The sequence below is a fragment of the Natrix helvetica genome, assembly GCF_964273705.1.
Source record: "Natrix helvetica genome assembly, chromosome: W".
In the NCBI taxonomy this organism is placed as follows: domain Eukaryota; kingdom Metazoa; phylum Chordata; class Lepidosauria; order Squamata; family Natricidae; genus Natrix; species Natrix helvetica.
This window is the reverse complement of record NC_138555.1, coordinates 76,778,263-76,790,811: the sequence shown is the minus strand read 5'-3', so window position 1 is coordinate 76,790,811 and position 12,549 is coordinate 76,778,263. Positions and strand designations below refer to the sequence as shown.

Sequence of the window (12,549 nt, the reverse complement as noted above, 5' to 3'; positions counted from 1 at the left end):
GATCCTCTGTGAAATGGATGGGATGGGATGAATTGGAATTAGAATGGAATGGAAAGAAATGGAATGGAATAGAATAGAATAAAATAAAATAGAAGACGGCAACAGAAATGTAATGTAATGGGAATGGAATAGAATAGAATAGAATAGGACAACAGAGAAGGGAATGGAATGGAACAGAACAGAACAACAGAGAATGGAATGGAACGGAATAGAACAGAATAGAATACTTTATGCCCTTCGGAAACTCCCCCTTTCCCCGGAATGGCCTTCTTGCCTATCAAGACGCTTCCTTAGTGACGGATCTTGGGATCCCGAGAGGTGGCATGCGAAGAAGAGATTTCTTAGGGGTTTTTTACAGGGTTTTTAAAATCAAATTTTAAGGGGAGGTGGGGGGGGTTGATTCAGATGGCTGAGAACAGGCTTGGGGGGGGGGAGTCTGCCAGGGCACAGGCCAGAGCTAACTAATGGGCACAAGTTGGAAGTGCCGGGAAGGGTTGGGATTCCGGGGGAGACATTAAGCCATTCCATTGGGGGGTTCACCATCTCTACTGTTTGTGAGAGAGGCAGATATGGTGGGGGCTGAGGGCCAAATTATGTTCGGGAGACGCGGGTTTGCTGTTTAAGAGCGATCGCATGTTCCGACCCTCATCGTCCTTATCGCACCCCCGGGTGCTCGGGATTACAGGACCCTGGTCTCCGGCTGGTGTCACTTAACGCCAGGTCCGTGGTACATAAGGCTCCCCTCATTTACGACCTCATACAAGAGGGTAGAGTGGACCTGGCGTGCATTATGCAGACCTGGTTGGGTAATGAGGGGGGTGTTCCCCTTAGTGAACTATGCCCACCAGGCTTCCGGGCATTTCACCAGGCGAGAGCCCAGGGCAGGGGTGGGGAGGTGGCGGTGATTATTAGGGAAAATCTCAGACCTCAGGAGGTCACTGTGCCTCAGATAGGCGGGTATGAGTCCCTTTTTGTGAAATGGAGCCTTGGAGTCCTAGGTGGGCCTTTTTGTTACGTACCTGTCTCCCTGCTACGTTTCATCGCCCCTGCCGGAACTGCTGGATATGTTAGCTGGGTTGGCAGTTGATTTTCCCAGGCTTATGATCCTGGGGGATTTCAATCTGCCTTCCATTGGCAAGACAACCCAGTCAGCTCGGGAGTTCATGGCTTCCATGACAGCTATGGACCTAACTCAGTTAATTCAAGACCCCACCCATAATAGGGGACACACGCTCGACCTGATTTTTGTCTCTGGGCAGTGGATGAATGATCTAGATTTAGGGGATATTTCTATTCAACCCTTGTCATGGTCTGATCATTTCCTCAACAGGCTTGACTTCCATACTGCTACCCTGTGCCGCAGGGTGACTAGATGGTCCCGCTCCAGGCTCCTGATGGATCCTGAAAGGTTCCTGTCGAAACATTCTATCACACTTGGCATTAGATTTGATCTTATTTACAGCTTTAATTACAATAATACAATAATAATACAATAATGCAATAATAATACAATAGTAGAGTTGGAAGGGACCTTGGAGATCTTCTAGTCCAACCCCCTGCCTAGGCAGGAAAACCTATACCATTTCAGACAAATAGCGATCCAACATCTTCTTAAGGACTTCCAGTGTTGGGGCATTCACAACTTCTGGAGGCAAGCTGTTCCACTGATTCATTGTTCTAACTGTCAGGAAATTTCTCCTCAGTTCTAAGTTGCTTCTCTCCTTGATTAGTTTCCACCCATTGCTTCTTGTTCTACCCTCAGGTGCCTTGGAGAATACTTTGACTCCCTCTTCTTTGTGGCAACCCCTGAGATATTGGAACAATGCTATCATGTCTCCCCTAGTCCTTCTTTCTCTTAAGCTAAACATACCCAGTTCCTGCAACCGTTCTTCATATGTTTTAGTCTCCAGTCCCCTAATCATCTTTGTTGCTCTTCTCTGCACTCTTTCTAGAGTCTCCACATCTTTTTTACATCGTGGTGACCAGAACTGAATGCAGTATTCCAAGTGTGGCCTTACCAAGGCATTATAAAGTGATATTAACACTTCACGTGATCTTGATTCTATCCCTCTGTTGATGCAGCCTAGGACTGTGTTGGCTTTTTTGGCAGCTGCTGCACACTGCTGGCTCATATTTAAATGGTTGTCCACTAGGACTCCAAGATCCCTTTCACAGTTACTACTACTGAGCAAGGTACCACCTATACTGTACCTGTGCAATTATTATACTTAATGATGAATGGAGACTTGTACTTAAATGTTTTCCTACAATATGTTGTCTGTGCACAACACAATGAATACACAAAACGTTTGGCACTTCTTCCTTCATGTAAGCAACAAACCCACGATAGTGGCCTACCACTGATGGTGTTCCATCAGTAGCACATGCAACAATATTGTTCAAGGGTATATTATTTTTTGCAAAATATGATTTCACAGCATTAAATATTGATAATCCTTTTGTATCTGTAATCAGATTGATAGTGAAGAGCATTTCTTCTTGCAATGTATTGTTTCCATCAAGGTACCGTACATATGTCATCAGTAGAGCATTATTATCTGCAATGACAGACTCATCCAATTGTATGGAAAATGAAGAATTTTGGAGAATACCTATAAGTTTATTTTCAACATTAGCCGCCATTTCGTCAATGCGTCTCTTTGCTGTGTTATCGCTAAGGGGCAATGTTTTTAAAACTTCAGGTATATCCTGATGCATTACTGTTGAGATAAATTCTTTGATAGAGGGTATTATCAAAGTTTCTCCAATATTATGACTTTTGCCACTTTTTGCAATTAAGTGTGATATACGATAAGCTGCAGTTAATCCATCCTCATTTTTTGCATGTTGTTTTTGAAATGATGCAGCTATTGTTGAACAATTTTGAAATCTTTTATAGATTTCTTGAAAATATTCAATGGGCTTATCTTTATCTTGCGAATGCTTTGTAGCAAGATGTTCTCGCAATCGACTTGGCTTCATTGCTTCATTAGATAATGTCTTGTGGCACAGTAAACACATTGGAAGCTGTTTATTTGTAACAGATTCAATGAAACCCATCTTCAGATACTCTGGTAAATAGCCACGAGCATATTTCTTTTTTTCAGACATGGGTTCTAAATTTGTTTCACAATTTAACAACTACTTTTACTCTCACGTTTTGATCCTCACTCCACACAGTGCTTTTCCTTTTTATCTCCTTTTTTATCTTCCTTAGGGCTATGTACAAAAGTAAGGCAGAGCTAGTTAGCCCACTTATTATTATTAGCCAACAACAATTCTCTCCTGCTTTTTCTTTCTCCTATTTTGCAACTGCTCTGCTCCGCTTCTGCCTGTCCCTGCTATCAGTTTCTACTCCTCCCCTTCCTCTTCCCACGTGTTTGCTTGTGCACGTGCTTGCGCTCGCCTGCCCACTCGCACAAAAGGTTTTAACCTCTGAAATCCCAAACGCACGCATTCTCGCGCGTGTTAGTTCAAAAGGTTTTAACCTCTGAAATCCCTAACGCACGCATTCTCGCACGTTAGTTCAAAAGGAGGTTTTAACCTCCGAAATCCCCACCGCCCACCTGGAATCCCAAAACGCCCACTAGTGGGCGGTAGGGAACAGGTTGACGACCCATGATCTAGCCAATGAATAGAATAGTATATGTTGGTTATGAATATGTATCTTTTTCTCTTGTGTAGTATTTGCTTCCTTTCCTATTCTGTTAAAACAGATGTTTTGTCATCTATCACCTAACCACAATGCCTGTATAACCGAGCATTTGACCTTTCTTATATATATATATATATGTTTTCCTTTACACAAGCTATATGTCTTCCTTTACATTGGTTCTGTTACACGAAATGCTCATTTATTGGTAACAGTAGAAGCCAGCCTTTTCCTCTTATAAAATATCATTATTGCTGCTTATACAATCCTTTGTCACTCCTTCATTTAAATGTATTGAAAAAAATATAAGGAAAATATTCCAACAGTGCTCTATAATCGTAAAGATACAAGCCACAAGGTTATGGTCATAAATGGGAGGAGATAGGTACCGTGTTTCCCCCAAAATAAGATAGGGTCTTATTTTCTTTTGACCCCTGAAATAAGCGCTTGGCCATATTTTCAAGGAGGTCTTATTATTTTTGAGGTGCAGGAGATGGCGAGCATGGTCACCTCATGTCTGCTGCAGCGCTGCAATATTTTTGGGGAGGGCTTATTTTAGCACATGGGCTCAAAAGCCCGATTGGGCTTATTATCCAGGGAGGTCTTATTTTCAGGGAAACAGAGTAATAGGATGTGGAAGGATGAGAAGAATAATAGTAATTTCAGTCTTAGTAAATAGTTTGACAGTGTGGTGGGAATTAGTTGTTTACTGAGTGATAGCATGTGTGTGTGTGGGGGGGACTGTGTCTAGTTGTTATGATGTGCAATACTCTATAACATCATTTTGAGGGTAGAAGTTGAAACAATTGATGTCCAGGATGTGAGGGGTCTGTAGATATTTTCACAGCCCTCTTTTTGACTCGTGCAGTATACAGGTCCTCAATGGAAGGCAGGTTGGTAGCAATTGTTTTTTCTGTAGTTCTAATTATCTCTTGAAGTCTGTGTCTTGTCTTGTTTGGTTGCACAGCCAAACTAGACAGTTATAGAGGTGCAGATGACAGACTCAATAATTCCTCTGTAGAAGCTCCCAGTGATGTAAAAGGAATTAAAAGCTTCCAGTGATAAAGCTCCTGCAACCTCTGAAGGCAAAAGCTGTTCCACTGGTTGAATGTTAAATGACCGGACAGCTGATATTTACAGCTGATTCTGTGTGAAACCTGAAACAGGGATGTGCAAAATATTTGGACCTCCTGACTTCAAAAGTGCCATTTTGAGTTTCCCAAACATGCAACACAAGCCAGGTGCTTTGAGAATTTTCTTCTGAGGTCAGAAGAAAACTTAGTTCTAAAGACTGAAACCAAAGTTATCAGTTTCATATCTTCTGTCTGCTCCGAGCCCTGATGTCGGGTTGCTTTTATGTGGGTAGGTATGGAAAATTGCTGTTTGTGTCACCACAGTTGAATGCTTTTGTGTCTTGAGGCAATGTTAAAGGTCATGCTTGCAATGAAGAAGCAGCAGGAGTCTTTCGCCACAAGCTCACTGCAAGTTACAGAAAACCTCTATTTCATTTATCAGGGCTTGCAAGGAAAAAAAATAACATTGTTGTTTTTTTACTACGAGCATACCGACCTACATTAAAAATCAAATTCCGTTGCCTTGCTCTCATAACACATATATACATATGATACATGCATACATAAATATAGCTATATACATACATAAATATAAATATAACATACATAAATTACACTTAGGCAAAAAAAAACCACCTATAGACTGAGTGAAACCAGGCTTAATAGCAGTAATTGTGAGAGGGGTGTTGGCGTCTTGGTGGACAACCAATTAAATATAAGCCAAATATAAGCCATCAATGATTTGGATGAGGGAATAAATGGGGAACTCATCAAATTTGCAGATGACACCAAGCTGGCAGGAATAGCCAACACTCCAGAAGATAGACTAAAGATACAGAAGGATCTTGACAAACTTGAATATTGGGCACTATCTAATAAAATGAAATTCAATGGTGAAAAGAGTAAGGTTCTACATTTAGACAACAAAAACAAAATGCACAGGTACAGTATAGGTGGTACCTTGCTCAACAGTAATAACTTTGAGTGGGATCTTGGAGTCCTTAGTGGGCAATCATTTAAATATGAGCCAGCAGTGTGCAGCAGCTGCCAAAAAAGCCAACACAGTTCTAGGCTACATACACAGAGGGATAGAATCAAGATCACGTGAAGTGTTAATACCACTTTATAATGCCTTGGTAAGACCAGACTTGGAATACTGCATTCAGTTTTGGTCACCACGATGTAAAAAAGATGTGGAGACTCTAGAAAGAGTGCAGAAAAGAGCAACAAAGATGATTAGGGGACTGGAGACTAAAACATATGAAGAACGGTTGCAGGAACTGGGTATGTCTAGCTTAAGAGAAAGAAGGACTAGGGGAGACATGATAGCAGTCTTCCAATATCTCAGGGGTTGCCACAAAGAAGAGGGAGTCAAACTATTCTCCAAGGCACCTGGGGGTAGAACAAGAAGCAATGGGTGGAAACTAATCAAGGAGAGAAGCAACTTAGAACTGAGGAGAAACTTCCTGACAGTTAGAACAATTAATCAGTGGAACAGAAGTTGCCTCCAGAAGTTGTGAATGCCCCAACACTGGAAGTCTTTAAGAAGATGTTGGGTAGCCATTTGTCTGAAACAGTATAGGGTTTCCTGCCTAGGCGGGGGGTTGGACTAGAAGACCTCCAAGGTCCCTTCCAACTCTGGTATTGTATTATTATTGTAAAAAAGCCAATGCAATCCAAAGTTGCATAAATAGAGGGATACACTTAAGATCAAGGGAGGTACTAATACCAGTCTATAAAGCCTTAGTCAGACCACACCTAGAATACTGCATCCAGTTATGGTCACCACACTATAAAAAGATGTTGAGACTCTATAAAGAATGGTTACCGGAACTGGGCATGGCTATTCTAGTGAAGAGAAGGATCAAGGGAGACATGATAGCAGAGTTCCGATATTTGAGAAGCTGCCACAGAGAGGAGGGGGGTCAAGCTATTTTCCAAAGCACCTGAAGGCTGGACAAGGAATAATGGATGGAAAGTGAACAAGGAGAGATTCAACCTGGAAATAAGGAGAAATTTCCTGACAGTGAGAACAATCAACCAATGGAACAGAAGTTGCCTTCAGAAGTTGTGGAAGCTTCATCACTGCACAATTTAAATATATATTAAGGAAGCCACATAGAGGAAATTTATGGTTTGAAAAAATGCTAAAGAGTTTACCGGTATACTTGCCTTTTTGGCTCGGCAATCTGTTGGCTAAGTGACCCAAAGGGATTGCATACTGTATGTATTTAAGGAAGTTGGGAAGAGTTTTTAAGTCCCTAGTTTGGGATAATAGATATAGCTCAATATTGCCCCCTAATGCCCTGATCAATGAGCTCCATACAAAGAGGTCTGAATAAAAGGAAAATCAGTTTTTATATTCCCAAGTCTTTCCTATAAGGATGTATGGGTGTGAGAGTTGGGACACTAAGAACGGCTGATCGAAGAAGAATTGACGCCTTTGAACTGTGATGCTGGCATAAATTATTGCATATATCATGGACAGCCAAAGTAAGTAAAAGAGATTTTGGGCTCAATTGTGGCCGTAAGTGAAGGACTACCTGTATTATTATTCATAAGTCAGGCACCCTTGTCTGGTCTACCTTGAAGAGATGACAACTGACCTCGTTGAGCAGTTAAAAACAAAACCCCATAATTATTCCAGCTTTAACATTGCTAAACCGTGATTGGCTATTAGTGTCCAATGTTGTGGATCTCCAACTGAATGGTATGATGCACTAAATCATGATTTAATCTATGTAGTAGTGGAATGTGATGGCTCACAAAATTAGTAAAGCCAGGCTGACGATCAACAGGCTCACGCTCAAGACTCCCTGCCCATGCTCCAGCTCCTGTTGACCCAACAATTCAAAAGTGAGCGATCATGAATAGATAAGTGGGACACTTCACGGGGGCACAAAGGGACCCCCCCCCCAAGCAATGGAGATGTCACTGGCAAATTCTATCTATGTAGTCAGTATTTGCACTTTTATTTATCCTGTTTGTGCAACTCATCATTAGCGTTTTAACCATTGTCTATTCACTGCAGGATGAGGACTTCCTCTGCATGTTTTCAACCAATATGATGCTGAGTTTTCTTTTAAAAAAACCACAATTTTTATTTGTTTTTGAACAAGGACAAACAAACATAAAAAAAAAACATCTTCCATTACAAATTGTAGAAAGAGTGTCAGTTGGTTACAGTATTTCCATGCATCTCTTCCATAGTCACCCTGCTTTTCATATCAAATTGCATATTTTAAATTCACCTATATTCATGTATATCGCAATTATTATATCTCAACCTTAATTTGACTATAATTGTTTTTTACATCCTTTTATATATAATATTCAAAATCTAGAATAGGATTATATGATAACATTCCATTAAATCATCCTAAAATCATCCAATCACAATACATCTTTATAACATATTCTAGATAAAACTTTTAAACCTCCTCTCATAATCTCCATGTGTTGTTTATATAAAATTTCATATTATCAAACTAATATATCTATATGTATTGTTATCATTATTAATCATTATTTAATTATAGCTATTGTCGCTTCATTTTATACATACTGCTAGTAAATTAAATTTAGCTTAATTTTTTATTATACATTTTCATTGCATCAATCTGTATCTTTCCAGTAATAGTATGGTCTTATATCTCTTGCCATTTGTAACATTAATGTTCTAGTTACTTTCTTAATAAATCTTGTATAAACTTCTCTTGGCAACATGTTATTCCTTTCGTATCTCATAAAAGCTTGAAACCCAACATCTGTTCTTTCCATCAGCTTATCTTTGGTTATCACTAGTGCTTCTGTCAAGATTTCTCTCCTTATCTCCGTCAATTTTTCTCTCTTTTCTTCTTCTGTGCTTTGAAGTCTGGGGTAGAGTTCCAATCCATCTATCTCCCCTTTCTATAGTCCGCTCTTGCCATTACCAACCACGCTCACTTTGTTGTCAGTATCCACAGTTTTCTTATCTCTTTGCTCACTTTTTTCTTTCATCTTTTGAACTCTGTCCTCCACTTTCTTCATTTGGTAAACATCCTCAGTTTCTCCATCAGATTTTTCTGTTTTGTATTCCATATTCTCCAATCTCTTTTCAGTTCTCTCTGTCACAATTAAAGATTTTGAATTTCAAACATAATCATTTGCAATATTACAGTTTCTTTTTCCTGCTGGGGCATTCTTTCAATTTTGCAGATACTGCCACTATGGGGCTCAAGGCTATTTTAATAAACTTCAAACAGGTTCATTTATTATCTTTCAAGTCAAAATGTTGTCCTCTCTCCAAAAGCTAGTGATAGAACTTCCAAAAGGCACCTGTATAAACAAGTTGTGCTCTTCCTATTATCTGTCAGTAAACAAACTGAAAGGACCTTGAATCTCAAGTGATCAAAGAGAAAGAAGAAAAAACAATGTATCCAGCCTCCAGCCTCTAAGTGGCAGTGTAACTGCTTTTCCTCCTGTTGTTACAACCCTCTTTATAATCCTTCTTATCATCTTTTTTATATTCCAAGCTTAAGAAAGAAAGAAAAAACCTCAAATGGAGATCAAAAACAATCAAATCAAGCATTATTTTAAAAAAGGAGAATTTTAATCCATAGGTATAAGCAAAAGTGAAAAAAGAAGAAGAAAGAATTAATCCATTCAGTTTAAAAAATAGGGAGTCCCTGCAAAAGTTCCATCTGTGAAAAGAAAATTAGAAACTGGATAACACACTAAGTTCAATGCAGATCAATCGCGCTGCCTACAGTCTTCTGTCTTCAATCTTAATTTACATTTTTTCTTGAGTAGTCTCTTCCTCTAATAATAAAATTTCCTCACCAATTCGACACTTTCTCTTTCTGCTTTCTTCCCGTTCCAGAGCTGTCCCAACTTCAGCAGCTTCATTAGCTGTGTTTCTGTCGCTGGAAAAAAGGGGCTATTCCTGCATCTTTCAGGGACTTTGCGGTGTCCCTGAGATCAGCAGGAGGTGCCCTTCTCAATCACCGTCTCTGCGGGATGGTTTGGGTCCAAATGGACCGTCCAGCGGCAGAAATTCGACTGCGATCTTGGAGCACCAAGATCGCATGTTTTGCTGTTGCGATGTCAGCTCTCCTTTTTCATGATTCTGAGTTTTCTTTTGCCAATTGTGCCCGCAATACTTTCTGATCTCATCGATCCATCTCGCGTTAGGTCTCTTTCATGGATGCTTTTTATCAAGTGGGATACATTCTATGACCTGCTATCAGTTCTTCTTGCTATGTGACCAGTCCATTTCTATTTCAATTCATTTACTCTCTTGATGATATCATATACTTTCCATTGTTCTCTAATCCAGGTGCAGGTCTTTCTATCTTGTCTTGTAATATCGAGCATGAATCTTTCCTGTTCTGACCTAGGCTTCAGAAAATCACGAGGCAAACTCCTTGTCCAGACAAAAACCCCTTTTTATTAAACTAATGTGAATTCCTCTCATTCACATCCAGCAAAGTCCTGGCAAACAGTCTGTCAGGCCTGTAGTTATATTCTTTTTAGGATCTTTGGCCTGCCACACTTTCTTATAATTTCCTGTGCTGTTTCATTAGTGTAGTAGTTGGGAGGGGGGAATAGAAAGGAGTAGATTTGTGGAATGTATTGTTGTCATTCTTTTATAGAACATCAAGGTCATCTTTTGTCTCCGCACCTCGACACCTGACCGGAAGCAGAGGGGTGTAGATGCCAGCGTGGAAGATGATGATTGGAACATGTGATGGATTATGGGGTGTGGGGATAGATCATGAAATTTCAACTGGGTGGAATTCCAGGAAGAACATTAGAGTTGGAATTCCATAGATGTGCTAGCTTGCCTGTATGAATAAATTGGACCTTTAAGGATAACTTTGCCTTGGACAATGAATTAATTCTGCATGGTATTTAGAATGCCTGACACAGTCTTTCAAGGGAGAATATACAACTACAGACTTTATCAGGCTTGGAGAGCTGCCAAGCCAATATCTTCCAAACACAATGCTGTACAAAAAAATACTTGGCAAGGAGTCTCTGAGATTCATGAACAGATCTTCACACTAATTAATTGAATCAATTGTCTCCTGCAAACTCCACTCCCCTTTCACTCCTCTTTATTCCCTATGAGAGTGGCCATTCACTGTCCACCTGTGCATTTACTCCTGAGTCGGCCCTTGTTCCTTAACTGTTCCCTTTTTCTGGCAGCTCTGCGCATGTGCATATTGGGAACAGGCTCTAGTTGTTCATCTGCTCCACTGATCTCCAACTCTGAAGGCAACTGATAACTGTCAAACGGCCCTGGCCCTATCTCTGCCTCCAACGCAGAGCGCACATCAGAGCCTTCCCCAGACTCCAGGACTGGCCCATATTCCTCCCCCAACTTCCTCACTGTCTGAGTCTGCCACTAGTTCCGCTGGCTGCTGGCGGGCCACAACATTTCATTGGCTTTCTGTGCCACTCGTATCTTTTCTATCGATTGTGAGGTTCGTGTCCATGTTTCACCGGCCTGTTAGAGGAAGTAGCATACCTTGATCGCAAACTTTTCTCTTCAGGCATAGCGAAAATGGAAAATTACCGTTTGGCTTGCCGAATGCCTGCCAACCACATTTAACACGCCGTTCAACTTCCTGTCTGTGCAACTATTTGCTATGATGTTCTTCCATCTGTTTTGTTTACACTGTTTTCATTTCTTCCTTTTTACTGTTGGAAACGACCTAGCATAACCCTACAGTAAGATAGGCAGCAAATAAATTGAACAAATAAAAATAAAAAAAGATATATTTTTTAAAGCAGAGATCAATGCAATTTTTCAGGCTAAGTAGCTTGTCTGCTCTACTACTCCTGGTCATTTAGTATACATAAAAGGTGTATTTTGTCTCCTGCAATACAGGTAGTTCTCCACCTACAATAGTTCATTTCGTGACCATTCAAAGGCACTGAAAAAAGTGACGTGTGACCATTTTTCACACTTACCACCATTGCATCATCCCTATACTTCACATGATCAAAATTCAGACGCTTAGCTACTGACTCATATTTATGACAGTTGCAGTGTCCCAGGGTCACGTGATCCCCTTTTGTGACCTTCTGACAAGCAAAGTCAATGAAGAAGCCAGATAGACAACAACTGTGTGACTCACCTAACAACCGCAGCCATTCACCTCACAACTGTGACAAGAAAGGTGGTAAAATGGGGCAAAAGGCACTTATGTCTCACTTAGCAACATCAATTTAGGGCTCAACTGTGGTGGTAAGTCGAGGACTGTCTGTACAATAGCAGGGAGAACACTTAGGCAGAAATAAAAGAATGTTATTTTTTTCAAACCCGCCAATTAAAAGGCGGGTTGTGAGCATTGATTAGCGGAAGGCGGGACACCGCATCCCGCGTTTTTTTAATCGACGTCAATTGGATGCTACGAGCGACGCAGCGCTGAGGTTCGGCCAATGGGCTTGGAGAATTCGTTTACGTCAGTCGCCCAAATCTACGTCAACTCATCCCCTCTTTACTGTAGAGACCCCTTTGATATTATTGGTAGTTCGATAGCAGCCTATGACAATGTAGTCTCAAATGATTGAAGGGAGTTCTAGCCATAAACAGAGCTAGCCTTGGATATGGGTGGGACCTAAATGAAATGCCGACGAGAGCAAAAGACTGCAGCTAAGGGAAACAGTTGATATGATAGTCCCGTGGTGTAATCTCACCGCGAACAATAGCCACGCCATACTGAGTGACAGCACATGTATCCTATCCTGTTTTGGAACCTCGCCTCTTTCCTTTGCCCTCCCCTCGGTCTTATCGAACCAGCTTGCTTCGTCTTCCTCCCACCTCCAGCCCATCCT

The 12,549-nt window shown here is 40.8% G+C and overlaps 2 protein-coding genes across 4 annotated transcripts in view; one reads left to right on the top strand and one right to left on the bottom strand.

Annotated features, from left to right (window-relative positions):
- The window catches only part of LOC309400832 (G-protein coupled receptor 4-like), a 4,680-nt gene extending 4,461 nt beyond the window's left edge, over positions 1-219 (top strand). The window contains exon 2 of the mRNA XM_081969532.1: positions 1-219. This exon is cut by the window's left edge and continues 1,224 nt beyond it. The gene's annotated coding sequence lies outside the window, so the exon portion shown is untranslated.
- Positions 1-12,055, bottom strand: part of LOC309400704 (X-linked retinitis pigmentosa GTPase regulator-interacting protein 1-like) — a 92,715-nt gene extending 80,660 nt beyond the window's left edge. For 2 of the 3 annotated variants that reach the window (XM_081969334.1, XM_081969336.1), the window contains exon 1: positions 11,850-12,055. The gene's annotated coding sequence lies outside the window, so the exon portion shown is untranslated. Of the gene's footprint in view, positions 1-11,682; positions 11,747-11,849 lie in introns of those variants that run through there. The other variant, XM_081969335.1, reaches the window with a different exon arrangement.
- Positions 12,056-12,549: the final 494 nt, after the last annotated feature.